Source organism: Delphinus delphis, chromosome 4 (genome assembly GCF_949987515.2).
Source record: "Delphinus delphis chromosome 4, mDelDel1.2, whole genome shotgun sequence".
NCBI classification, from domain to species: domain Eukaryota; kingdom Metazoa; phylum Chordata; class Mammalia; order Artiodactyla; family Delphinidae; genus Delphinus; species Delphinus delphis.
This window is the reverse complement of record NC_082686.1, coordinates 130005365-130020108: the sequence shown is the minus strand read 5'-3', so window position 1 is coordinate 130020108 and position 14744 is coordinate 130005365. Positions and strand designations below refer to the sequence as shown.

General features: G+C 38.7%; 1 pseudogene; it reads right to left on the bottom strand.

The window, feature by feature from the left end:
• Positions 1-13213: 13213 nt before the first annotated feature.
• Positions 13214-13971, bottom strand: LOC132424319 (protein lin-28 homolog B pseudogene; annotated as a pseudogene).
• Between the last annotated feature and the right edge of the window lie 773 nt (positions 13972-14744).

The window sequence follows — 14744 nt, the reverse complement described above, 5'->3', positions numbered from 1 at the left end:
TAACCTACAAGGGAAAAGAATCTGCAGAAGAAAAAAAAAAATATATATATATATAAATGAAAAATAATATATATATACCTGAATAATATATATATATACACACATACCTGAATCACCATGCTATATACCTGAAACTAACACGACACTGTAAATCAACTATACTTCAATTTAAAAATAAATAGATAGATAGATCGATTGATCTATTAAATAATGTGGGATAAAAAGCAGAGTAAGGGGCCTAAGATATGTTGTAGGTAAGACAGGCAAGGAAGGCCACACTTGTAAGATGACATCTAAGCAGAGACCTGCTTGTGTAAAAAAATCCATCAGTTAGCTATTATATTATTAGCATTTATCACAGTTTATAATTCTATATTTATCCATGTCATTATGTAACATCTGATTCTCCAACCTGAAGTTCCATAAAGGCACAATTGGGTCTATTTAAGAAACTGCTGCATTGGTGGTTTCTGGCAGAGTTCTTACACATAAAATTAACCAGATTAGCAAATATTTTCATTTAATAATACAAGATGACATTACTATAATGTTTTTTTAATCTCAGACTTCCACTTTTGCCTCTGATGGAGTAGGCTGAAGCAGACTAATATTTGTACTATACAGCTAGATGTAAAACAAACAATAAAAAATCCACATCTGTTTGAAAAGGGAAGGCTGAGAAGAGAACCAGTATGTGGGAGGACAAGATCAGAGAGAGAAGGGAATCTCCAGAGAGGTGAACTGACATTTTGTGAGCCACCTCTTCTCTTAAGGCATCTGCCAATTCTAGGCATAGAACAAGGGACTGAGAAACCAAGCAGAGGAACTGCAGCTAAGAGTCAGAGCTTTCGGTAGATATTTGGACAATCTCACAGAACTAAAGAGATATTACAGGGGCTTTCCTCCTGATACCAACCAATTCTCTGATTGTCCAACACCAAGTGGTGTCCAATAATTCAGTTCAGTTCTGACACTAACTACCTGGAGTTAGATCAGACCCCACGAGTTAATGGCTCTGTCCCACAAGACTGCCCCCACTTCAGATGCCAGCCACAAATGAGGTGCCCAGCTACTTGTATTTCTGCCCAGCTGACTACAGAGGTTCCCGACTCCACCTCGGGTTCAATAATTCACTATAATGACTCACTTACTTTACCTTTACTGGTTTATTATAAAGCATACAACTCAGAAGCAGCCACATGGAAGAGCTGCATGGGGCCGGGTATGGAGGGAGGGCACAAGGCTTCCCCATCCTTTTTAGGTGCATCACCCTCCCAGCACCTCAAAGTATTCACCAACCCAGAAATTTTTAGGGGTTTTTATTGAGGTTTTGTCACATAGGCATGATCGATTATTAACACTCTTCAGTCCCTCTCCTCTCTCCAGAGATGGGGAGGAGCATGAGACTGAAAGTTCCAGGCTTCTGATTAAGTCTTGGTTTCTCTGGCAACCAGTCCCCGTCTGGAAATTATCTAGGGGCTCACCAATAGTCATCTCAACAGCACAGAAAGTACTCCTTGTACTCCTACTCACTTAGAAATTCCAAGGTTTTAGGAGGTCTGTACCAGGAGCCAGGGACAAAGACCAAGTATCCTTCTATGATACCACAGATATAAAACCTGAATTCGGGGCTCAACTTCCCCTTCCAGGAAGATGAAGTACATGTAACTTACCCATTCCTTTCACTCGACACAACTAAAAACTCTGGAGATTATATGTAAAACAAACTTAAAAAGACTCATGTGACCCACATGACCCAGCCATTCCATTCCTCGCTATCTACCCAGGGGTAGAAATAAAAGCATGTGCTCCTACAGACTTGTACACAAATGTTCACAGCAGCTTTATTTGTAATAGCCGAAGCCAAAAGTAATCCAAATGTCCATTAACGTGTTAATGGATAAACACCTAAACAATGAAATACTACTCAGCAGTAAAAGAGAATACAACAATATAGATGAATCTCAAAATAATTTTGCTGAGTGAAAGAGGCTAGAAAATACTACACATTGTATGATTTCATTCATATAAAATTTTAGGAAATGTAAACATAATGACAAAAAACAACACAGTGGTTGTCTGGCTATTAAGGGTCAAGAAAGCTTGGGAGAGAGCAATTATAAAGTAACAGGAGGAAACTTGGACAGTTTTACAGGTATACATGTATGTCAAAATTAATCAAGTTATATACTTAGCATATGTGCAGTTTATCATAAATCAATTAGATTTCAAGAAAGCTTTTAAATTAATTCTATATTTTCCTATGTGTACATGCAAATTATAGTAAAGCATCTACAAGCTTTCATATTAGAATGAAAAGCATGATTACTTCTTGGAAAGAGAATGGAATTGGGGTTAGTAATCAAAGTGCAGTTTTTCAGTATCTGTAGTTTAATCAATACAAGGAGAGCACACTTATTCTCACAAGTGAAATTTAAAGTAAAATAATTACAAAACAATGTGATGAATTCTATCATCCTCTCAGCGTGAACCCAAATTAGGAAGTGACTAACTCCATAGTACAGGCAGAAATGGAAAAAGAGAATGACTTTCAGAAAAAAAAACCTCAGAGAAGAAATAATACTTGGTATGAATCTTGAAGAATAGGATTCTTTAAGGAGAGGAAATCTAGAGATAATAAGCAGTATCTGAGAAGGATGACCAAGGGATCAGTGCAGTGTAGTGCTAGGGTAGGGCGGATACGGGGAGAATAGAGTGTGAGGTGAGAGGAGTTGAAAGCTCCGCCAGCAAGGAGCTTGCAAAGGATGCGTAGAACACATGAGGAAGGAAGAGTCAGTGCTGTGGGAAAAATATGAGGAAGCTTAGAAAGCAAAAGACAGCCACAGAAAAATTTTAGCAGAAACTTAATATGATAAAATTTGTGTTTTTTTTAAATCACCTTGGTGGCATTGTAAAAAGACACCTTAATAATTTGTGTAGGAGAAGAAGAGTTCCTTTAGCTCAGGCATTAGAATACAGAGAGAGTTGGATTTAAAGGATCATTATAGTGTTAGAACATCTCACTGAGTGACTAAAAATACAGCAGTTTGGGGATTAGCTGACTGGGGAAATTATTACACAAATAACAGAGAAGGAAGGAGTCTGTTGTTATTTTTTTGTTTTAATTCACTTCATTTGTTTGGGATTTAGTTTTGCAGAGGTGGCAGTGGTTCGTTCCAAGCATAAAGATTTTTGAGATTTTTGCAGTATCTGTGGATGAATATAAAAGTCCAGCACTTAGGAAAGAGGTTGGGTCATCAGCCAACAACATGTAAGTATTAGCTGAAAGACAAAGACTAGAAGTTAGCTAAGGGTAGAACCCCATAGAACAAAACTACTTAAAGTATAGGCAGAGAAAAAGAAAGATGTTGATTGAGAAGTGAGGTTGTGGCAGCTACGGATAGAGAGCACATAAAAAGCAATGGAGAGGTGGAGAGGTCAAGAGTTTTAGCAAGAGAAAGGGGACCAGGAGGGTGAAGAGTGAAAAGGATCGTTGGAACTGGCCATTGGACGTCATCGATGGTGATCTTCGAGAGGGTCTTTTTGGTAGAGTGTGAGAGTAGAAGCCAGACTAGGGTTCGTGTTGAGGAAGTTGAGATGTTGACTATAGATTAGGCATTCGAATGGTCTGGAGGAGAAAAGAATGAAAGAATTAGGGTGGCAGCTTGAGAGGAAGGCTGGCCAAGGAAAGGAGAAGCAGGACATAGAAGCAGGAGTGGAGACAAGAGAATGGGGGATTGACTTGAGCAAAGTCCTAGAAGACAAAGGAGGACGCAGTCAAGGGTACTGGCTCCGGCAATTGAGAAGGAAGTAGCAATGCAGGAGGCCACAGGTAGTGAGGAAAAATTAAGCTATTTCATACCAGGTGACTGCCTCTTTTTTGTTTTTTGTTTTGTTTTTGGTAGGAAGTCAAATCATCTGCTAAGAGTGAAGACACTAAGGGTGAAATGATTTGATAAAGAAGACTTATAAAGGTTTTAGAACAGACCTCCGTGATATTATGTGAGAAGGAGTTAAATAAGAATATATTAACAGCCCAGTTGGCCTAGCTGGGCTTCGAGATGTGTTTACAATGGCACCTGTTGGGCTCTTTGGTGACTCTAACCCCACAAGGCTTTATCACTAAGCAGCGGTTTTCTGGTTTCATGATGAAATCACCTGGGGCACTTTAGAAAGCACTTTCTCCTGAGTGCACATCCCAGGATACCCTGATTTAATCGGTCTGAGGTACTAAGAATTTTAAAAGCTCATTAGGTCATTCTAATGTGCAGCCAAGCTTGAGAAACACAGTACTCAACCCTCACTTCTTTCATTAGTTAAACCCAGGACTGAGTTCAAAACATTGAACATAGTTGGATTTAAATTAAAAAGTGAAACCTGGGCCTCCAAGATAATAATAAATAAATGTTCATCAAGAAACTTCAGGAATTATAACCATCTCAATGCTGCACACATTCACACTTCAAAAGTTTATATTTTCATCACCTAGGCTTGCAGTTTTTGTATCCCCACATCAGCAAAACTGTCATAAAATCTAAGGAAATTTTTAAAACTTATCAACTATCTGCCAAATAGTGAAATAGGATGAATGATGTCAGGTTTACATTGTCCATCATGATTGATGCAGACTCAGCATATTTATTCAGCAAAACTATCATCTTGATTGTTCTGGGATTTTTTTTTTTCTTGCTTATTTCTCATACTGTTTTCTAATCTAAAACAAATGCCATAAAAAGTAATATAATGAGTAAGACAAGAGGAAATTTCAGTCTGGGTTTTACAGTCCTGTCCTTTAGAGTCTGGACATCAGTTTTACAAATTCACCTATGATTTTATAAACCTGGCAAACTGAGTCATTCTTACCAATTTCAGGAAAAAAGAAAATTATTCACTCAAATATGTTTTCTGATTTTGAACACTAATTCTAATTGGGATTACCCAGTATGAAACAAGCCACAGGTGATCATAAATAGCAAATTAAAAGTAGAGGGGATTGCTAAAAGGAGTCACAACGCCAGAGGCAAGAAACCAGAGCTAACACAGAGAAGAGACACAAACAGCTAACTCCCATTCAAAAAAAAGCAGACATAAGATCTCAAAAAACAAGTCATTTCAATTAAAGACAAATGGCCTTCATACCTTAAGATTCTCTAAGGCCTAGTAGAGACCCTGAAACAAGGACAAATTTATGTTTAATATGTTTGGTTTACACACTTTGTGTTTGTATGCATGTACACATAAGTATGTGTTATATATATAAATATTGGGAGGCATGCATTGTTTTAATTTAGAGAATTAATATATTTGGTTATACCATCTTTGAGAATCATAGATAAATAAGGGACTAGTTTATTTTAATCATGTTATAGCAGAATAAAGTCCTTGCCTCTGGCAAAAGCAGATGTGATGTCAATCTGTTAGAGCATCCTTTCTTCTGTAGCATGTCAGATAAACTCCCTCTGGTCTCAATTTTTTGGATCCATTAATCAATCAAATCATCATTCCTTTTCAATCTAAGATAGTTTTATTACCGGTTATTGTGAGTTTACACTAATCTTAGTTCATTTCTCAGAGATGAAAAGTAATCCTCTTTCAGTCTAGTATCATTTACATCTTTCCCGTGAGTTCATTCCAAATCAAAATGAAGGATGAGTTACTCCTAGGACACTTCCCTGTAGAGAGTTGTCATCATGGTATACATCATCAATTGACTTTCCTTACTTTTCCATAGATTTAGAGATGCAACTTTGGAAGGGAACCTGGAAATTTTTACCCACTGAATTTACCAGTGTTTGTATAGTAATACCATCAGCAGGCATATGATATCTAGGACCTTTAAGAAAACACATGATCAAACCAAAGTGAATAGAGTAATATGTGTCCATGGAAGGTATTTATTAAGTATTTATTAAGATACTTAACCAACATTCAAAAATGCACATACTCCAGCAAGTTAAATATAAATGGATTTGTAAACTTCGGAGGATCACAAGAAAGAATTCATGTCCAAAACTGAGACCTTAGTAGCATTCAGAAAGTTTGTTCAATATCTGAGAATCTTAATTATACAAATGAGAAGATAAGGCCCAAATGTAAAATGGTAAAGCATACTAAAGCATTTATTTATGAAATAAAAAGCATCAATGTTCATTTCCAGAAAAATTATAGAAAAGGTAAATACACTGAATAAAATATAATAAACATCCTTTTAAATGCATAGGTGAGCTTGCAAAAAGTAAGAAAAAAGTCCAGGGGTCAAAGGAAAACAACTGAAGAATGAGCCATCTCAGGCCTGGGTTCAAGTTTACAGCAGTTATCTGGTCAGTGAAGTTTAACTAGCAGAGGGTTTAATACAAAATACATTCTACAGGGCTTCCCTGGTGGCACAGTGGTTGAGAGTCCGCCTGCCGATGCAAGGGGACACAGGTTTGTGCCCCAGTCCAGGAAGATGCCACATGCCGCGGAGCGGCTGGGCCCGTGAGACATGGCCGCTAAGCCTGTGCGTCCGGAGCCTGTGCTCCGCAACGGGAGAGGCCACAACAGTGAGAGGCTCAAGTACCGCAAAAATAATAATAATAATAAAATTAAAAAAAAAAATTCTAGGACCAATGATACTCCTAGAACTCTAAGCAGAACAAATGCAAACCCTTTCAGGAGAGACCGTCCCTTAATCCAGGTGAAAAGGCTCACTAACTATAAATTTCAGCTGAGAATGAGCTTATTCTCATTCTCCAACAAAAAAGTCAGATGAAAGTACTATCTTTGAAACAAGGTGCTACACTGAGTAGCTGTGCTTTCACTTATTGTTTTCTCTATGGTCACCCCAAGTGATCAAGTTGGTTTTGCAGATGTTACTTTCATTTCTAAATTTCACTCACTGCTCATTTTTCTCACTGTTCAGACATAATCTTTCTATATGACTTTTTTTCTGTATTATATTCTCAAGTCCTGACATGGTTGTGGAGTAGAAGACAGGAAGCACGGAAGAACAAAGAAATATGGTCTTTCTTTTAACATCCAGGCTTATTCAATAATCTATCAACTAGGAGTGAATTTCAATTAATAGGGTTAAAGTTAAGCAGTTACATATTTCCAGAGAAAAAATCAGTAAAGAGCTTATGGCAATTATTTTTTTAAATAACTTGTTTTTGCGGTTATGTCACAGAATTATTATGGATTCAGTGTAACCTCCTGCACTTTCTTCATGCATATATAAGTAAAATGATAATGAATTAGATGTTTCAGGATCCTGAAGGAATGCAGAAATGTGAAAACATTTCTCAATTATCAGAGGGGTAAATCGCTTTCACCTAGTTGAAGTTTAAAGTACATTTTATGTATTCCATTTCCTCAAATGTCAGAAATCTCCACGTGGAATTCTATTTACTAAAACATATTATTTCCCGACTTTGGCAAATTGACATTCTTGTACAAAGATAATTTTAGTGACTGAAATTCTTTTTTTTTTTTTGACTCGTGAATTTGTTTTTATTTTTATTGGGCTATAGGGGATGGGTTGGGAAATATCTCTGTAAGTTATGCCCTACTAGGGAAATGTCCATTCTAATTTTCCTGGGATAGCTTTCGGAGCTTTTTCTTTCTCTTGGAGCTGCTGCTCTTGCTGGCCCTGAAATTCTTCTTAAGGAAGGTGTAGGCAAAACCTCTGGGAGGTCAGCTACTCTCATGAATAACAAGGACAGCCGCCTAAGAGCAGCAGTCCTAGATACTGCCTGAAGCAAGAAAGATATGTGTCTGTCAGAACGTGAGGACTCTGTGGTGGAGTCCCCTCTTTGCCCTATGGGTGTGTTCTCACCTTGTGATTCCAAAGATCACCTCCAAAAGACATTCCAGATTACTCCAAAGGGCAACTCCAGGCAAAGTTCTGTCTCTTTTAGCAACTTCCCTGAGAGAATGAATTTGTTTACAGAGCAGCCAGCCACCTTAGTATATTTCAGAGTATGTGGGATAGAAATCTGAAATTTTAAATCAATCCTGTGAACAGAGCTTTTATTTCAGCTTCTCCTTTGTAGGACACACAAAAAAATTATGAAGACTTCATACATTAATATACTTCAAACTACACAGGAGGAAAATATCAGATAAGAGTAAAAGGACAAATGTTTGGATTTCCTGGCATAAATGTCAAAGTTTACTTATTATTTGTGTATTTATTTAGCGAACATTTACGTCATGTTTTTGTAGGACACAGTGCTGGGCACCGAGGGAATCAAAGGTGAGTAAGACATTGTCAGTGCTCTCAGGGAGGTCATAGATAAAAATGTGAAGAGAACATTGTGAACCTTCACTTCAGAATATTTGTGACTGAGTTTTCTCTTGGCTTCTCTCCAGTTTCTGCCAGAAGTGGGTTGCCTGAAACTATGTTCTGTATCTTAGCGGTGGCTTGGGGCAAATTGCTTTTACAAAATGTTATTAAATGAAAAGCAGTCAGGATAACTTGTGCTCCATATTTTTAAGTCACAGGAAAGTGACAAAAGGTAAGAGTCAAAACTTCTGCAATGACTACCTGAAGCCAAAATAACTATTTGATTTGGTACCAGAAAAGAAAAATCAGTTTGCTCCCAGGCTGGGAGGCTGGAATGGGGTAGGAGTAATAATATCAAGCCACTTGTTACTCATTATGCGGCTTATATAACCCCATCAATTTTTACTGCATCCATGTGTAAGCCATAGTTTTGGTGGTTTTTTTAATGCCAACATTATATGTTTTATTTTTAATCAAGTAAACCTCAAAATAACCATAATTGGCAGAATAAGACATTAGGCATGAGATGATAAAATAAAATCCACGGTCTGCAGCAAGGCAAACAGTGCTTGTAGTCCATCAGGATGACTGTACATGAGTGAAATGCCATTCCGACCATCTACTCCTTTTTTGTCCTTTAAAAACATACAGTTCAAGTGTTTTTTATTTTCACTTGTAAACGACATGAGCCAAAATGGACAATGAGGTCATCTAAATACTACACAGGATAATTTTAAAGCACTAGATAAAACACCATATTAAAGACATATAGAACTCAGTGTTCACTTTGGTCTCTATTATGGTTAAAGTTGTTAATACCAAGAAGCAACACACACTAATTAAAGCCAGCTGGTGGTGGGTGCCAGTGGTTGGTAGCTGTAATTCAGGAGGTAATCAACACCATCATTTTCAAGCTGGTAACTCTCACACGTGTGAAGCCACAGATGTATTAAATGTCCTGATAGTTTCTCACAGTACAGCACTTTGCCGTAACTTTGCAGCTTTGCTCCAAGTAGACAATTTAACAACCATTCAGAGGTCAACCTCTCACTCTAACTGAACAACTATGACACAGATCACACAACCACCACATCTGAAAGAGGCTCTGACAGCAATGTAAGACAGAATTGTTTGCTTTTAACAAGTTGTTCTTCCCTAAAGCAAATAAACCTCATTAAGACAGCTGGAAAGTTAACGTCAGTGCAGCGGCACTTGTACATACTTCGCCAAATTTTATAACCAAAGGGGAAATACACATATATATTTTATGATAAACATTTCTTAGAGAAAACAGTTAAATTAAATTAACTTTAAGACTTAATGAGATCTCCCATGTCCTGTACAATTCATCTTACAGCGAATGTTACAAAGTCTATTAACACTTATGGGCTTCTATTCACAAACTAAATACAACTAGCAGTAACTTGGGGTCACATTGGTGCAAAATAAAACTGGGCCAGAATATGAAAAAAATATCAGCAAAAAAAACACCCTATATTTATTTGTAGATGGACCAGTGCTAATAACATGATGTTTCTTGATCTTTTCCCCTACATTGCATGCCAAACTTCCAAGTTATAAGCAGGTGAAAATCCTTCTAAATCTTTCAATTGTAAAAATACATCCAAAGGCTTCTAGTAAAGACTAGAAATGCAAGTATATCTACTATAATCTGCCATGTAGCAATGAATAGCTCACAGGGCTAAGAGACTGGTAATGTCTCTCTCTTAGGAATTACAATTGTGTTGACATGGGGGGTGAGGTCAAGGGGCAACTAATTCACAGACCCTCTGCCCAACCCATTAGCAACTCCTGTAAACTGATGCTTCACACAGACCCTACCCCCCAGTAGCTAGAAATGGCATTGCACATCTACTTTATGTTCACTCCTTGGCAGCCGGTGCTAGTTAATTATGTGCCTGGGCAGTAATGCTGCAATACACTTGGCCTCAGGGCAGCACAGACACAAATGAAGGAGATTGGCATCTCTGATACTTTTGCCCAGCACAAAAACACTCATACAACCAATCTCTCTTCCCAACCTCTTCCCGCTGCCGACCGACCTCTGGGCAAAGTAGCTATTTCCAAGATTGCTTGTGTGTTCTGTTTTGCTTCAGTAGAAGAGTCCCTATAAGTCTTTAAACAAAATACATGATAACTTGAAGGAAATGCTGGGAGACGGCTAACTAGATGAGATGGTTCATTATTCACAAGTGTTTGTCAGAAACATGCAGTTGTGAACTGCTATCTATACTATAGATAACAAGGTCTGTACCAGAGCATTATCAGTCATTGTAAGGCTGGAGCAGCATAGAGGTGTGCTATGCATCAACTATGAGGTAGCCTTTTGCTGTAAACAGAATAATATTTCACCCATGTAAATGGACACTGTGCTTACGTCAGTGATATTCACATGTGCAAGGAGATGAGGAAGTCTCCTTTAGGGTACTTTTCACATGAAATAAAAATAGGAGAACCGATATCTGATATTCAGAAATTTTGATCTATGTCAAACTCAGAGGTAGTTATTACTAACATCAGTACATAATACTTACGTACAGGTCTAAGTTATTTGGTTTGCTTTGAGTAAGCAGGACTGTAGACTATTCTGTAAAGAAACAAAAATACTATATGGTATGTTCCCTGAGCAAAGTTCTTTGTCCTGAGTGTGTTATGTAATAGTGATAATATTCTTATATAAAAAATAAACCCCAACTTTTAATCATAAGATAGGTTTGGTATGTGCTTAGTTCAGTCTGGTGAGATGCTGAAAAATGATTTCAAGTTGCACCCATAAGGTCCATAGTTATAACATGTTTCTTTCTGTCTGTCTTTTTTTAAACCATGATCTCAGCTCTGAACTTTTTATATGTAAACAGGGAATGTCCAATTCTCAAGACCATAATTTCCTATTTCTAATAAGGTCAAGGAACTTTGGTTTGAATTTTCAAAGTGGCTTACGTTTTGTACTTTTACTGTTAACCTGCTTATTATACCTGCTAAAAATTTAAGCAACACCACTTTGATTTGTCTACGTAATTTAAATAAGCTTACGATCCTCACATAAGGCAAGGAAGTACTTCTTTATCACATTCAATATCATAAAGGTAAGTTTTGCATCACAGCACACTAATATTTCAGTATGTCCCATGGAGATTCTCACAGACACTGTCAACTCAAGCTGAGTTGACAGTGATATGGCGGCCCAGCCCGAGGCTCGCTCTCCTTCTGCGTGGCTTGCTTGCTGAAACGGCAGCAACCGTACCACAAGCCTCCCTCGGCAGGACAAGTCGGGGAGGGCACAGAAACTGTTCAGCAGAATGTGTCTCATTTGAATCATGCTATTTTCTGTTTCTGATTATCTGAGCTTACACCAACACGCTCATACACAACTATATTTATTGCCAATGTTAAGCATCGCCACTAATTGGTACCTTCTTGGAGATGTTTCCGAAAGTGTCCATAACATCTAGAACCAGGATGACACCAGAATGAATGTTTTTCATGACTGAAACCTGAAGGGACCAATACTATGATTGGCCCTCAGCCAGTTTATTAATATAACTGAGGACCAACCTGAGAAGTGTCTCTGTCCCCATCATTGAATGTTCATCCTGAATCTCCCACATAGGTCCCTTCAGGAACAGTCATGAGGGAATTCCCCTAAGATGAACTGTATTGTATAAAATACTCCTAGCTCTCTGGTAGGAGAGGTTTGGGAACCTCCTGCCCCAGGCTCATCACTCTAGTCGCCCGCCATCAAACACGGTGCTTTTTAATATTATTCAAGGTCATATGTAATTGGGCAATTGTGAGCATCCACTTAATTTCCATTCTCAACCCTGGCATTTTACTCACATCTGTGCTGTTTTGTTTGTTTGTTTTAGAAACAAGTTAGGTAACTCTCCAGGGACAATAAAAACAGCCACCAAAAACATACACCAAACAACTGCAGTTTTCCTCCAAGGTCTTCAGTAGTAAACAAGGAGGCCTCCACTCGAAGTGACGGTTGGAAGGATTGACTCAGTCAAGGGAAGCTGCTGTTGCCACAGTCCCTCAAAAACCTCACAACAGGTAAAAGATTATAACGAGTATCAAAATACCATTGAAAACAATCAAGTCACTACCTTTATACATTGCCCTCCCCTTCATTTCTCTGAATAGTCATCTAATTTACAATCAAAGCATATGAATTAAAATCACTGAAATATCGGCATAGAAATTACACATTCATTGTCTTTTCTGGAGTTATGTATACCAGATTCAAAAAAGCTTATGGCAGTCAGAGGCATATGGAGTTAAGGTACTGCTTTCAAAGGGGGAGGGGTGGAGGACACATTCTACAGATATCAAGAAGAAGAGGCAATCCCAAATTCGGGAGAACTGATGTCTTAAAAACCTTTAGTACCATATGATTGGCAGCTCTGAGATCTGAAGTATCCTTTGGTTCACACAGAAGGTAACAGTCATTTTTTTTTTTCCTAATGCAATATAAAGGGAATGGTATTTCAAGAAAAACTCCAAGGGTTATTTTCAAAACCATCTAAAATGCTTCACCTGAATTTTCAATTCTTGGGGATGTCCAATTCTGCGAGGGAGGGTGTGTGCTTACATCTCTATACACACATATATAAAGACAAACCCTCTTTATACATATGTCTACATTCTACAGAAAATCCTCCTACACACACACAGACTCAGGCTCTCTCCCTCTCACACGGGCACATACAGATACATAGAGCATCGCATCCTCTGAGTCACGTGACACATGACACCCTGCTCAAAGGTAATTTGCTTGGAGTGATTTGTCTGTTTAAAAAAATTCACTGTTCCTCAACAGGAGTTAAAAATCCCAGGTCAGCTGCTGTTTGTGCAATACTGTTCCCCTGTATTTGCATGAGGTAGACTTCCCAACCGGGGGGAGAGAAAACGATACGTTAAGAAAAAGGGTCATGTCTTTTTCCGTTTTTGAACGGAAGGCCCCGTTTTGCTTTGATCTGGTGCTGCAGATGACTTTGTGGAGGAAGCTTCTGCAGGTGACGTGCCTGGCCACTCTGAGACCTCGGACCTCGCCTCCTGAGGAAACGGTGGTGACGGATAGCCGTACCCCCCGCCCCCCCCACCTCTCGAGGGAACGTCGAAGTGCGTGGCTGGGGCTCTGCTTCCGGTCTTCCCTGAGAACGGGCGGGTGGCTGCACCCAGTTCTGTGAGGGCAGTTCGCCACCATGTGCGTGATGCTCTGACAGCAATGGCACTTCTCTGGCCGAGGAGGAAGACTACATTCCTTAGCATGACTGTAGGATCGGTCTCCTTTTGGTTTTTTTTTTGTAGTGTCTTCCCTTTGGGTCTTCTTTCACTTCCTAAACTGGGGTTCCCACCAGTCCCGTTACTCATATTGATTCAAGGCTTTTGGAAGATTTTTTAAATGTGAATTCCACTGGTTCTCCTTCTTTTAGGCTTCTAAATCCTTCCATGAATAATTTGCTTCGGTGTACAAATACATCAACTAGAATATCCACGGGGCTTCCCTCTCGGTTTCTCATGGAAATGAATCCAAATCCCATTCACACCTTGAACCACTTACAGTGGCCAGTTCCGTTCAAAATCTGGGATTCCTCCTCTGCCTGCTCTGGCAGCTTCCCGGGCTCTTCTCCACCACCTTCGCTTGCCCCGCTTGGGGCTGATGAAACCTGGTTGAATGACCTCATTGTCTTCTGAAGAACATTTAAGAAATTTCCGCAATGAAGACACTAAATACATTCTGTAAGATGTTACTCGAAAACACTCAATATTTATCAACACGCAGTTAAAAAAAATTTTTTTGTTTTGGAGTACAAATCCTCGTAAGGCACCCGCATCCGGTGTTCCAGTCAATAGTCAGTTACCTCCTGCGAATGTATCGATTCTTCGCTGTTTTCTTTTCAAAAGCAACCTAAGCCCAAGTGCGTTTTTCCCTGTTCTCCTCAAATCCTTAATTCTAATTCATAAGCCATAGTTTCTTATTCTCAATAGACTGAATCTCTGAAACATTCTTCCTGTATTTCACAGACTTCTCATACCTCAGGCCATAGTCCAGAACCATGTCCTCATGACTCCTGACCAAACCAAGTCCATAATTGTCTCACCCCTTTCTGAGCTCCTACAGTAGAATCAGACAACCCACTCACAAACTCTGGTATAGTTGCCCTGTGTGGTTCTCTAGTCAGTCATGGTAACCTTCATGAGAACAGAAATCTCCTGTCTTTATAACTAGCACCTCGCATGTCCCTGAGCAAAAATGGGTTCTTATTAATGCTAATTAAATTTAATTCTACAACAGAGTTTCTAAATTATAAATATATTTATAACTTATAAAGAGTAAGGAGAAAAACCTTAAATCTTCTCAGAAAAATGGTTCCTCCAAATTATACAATAACCCGAGGGGATATGAGGATATACGTATACATATAGCTGATTCACTTTGTTGTACAGCAGAAACTAA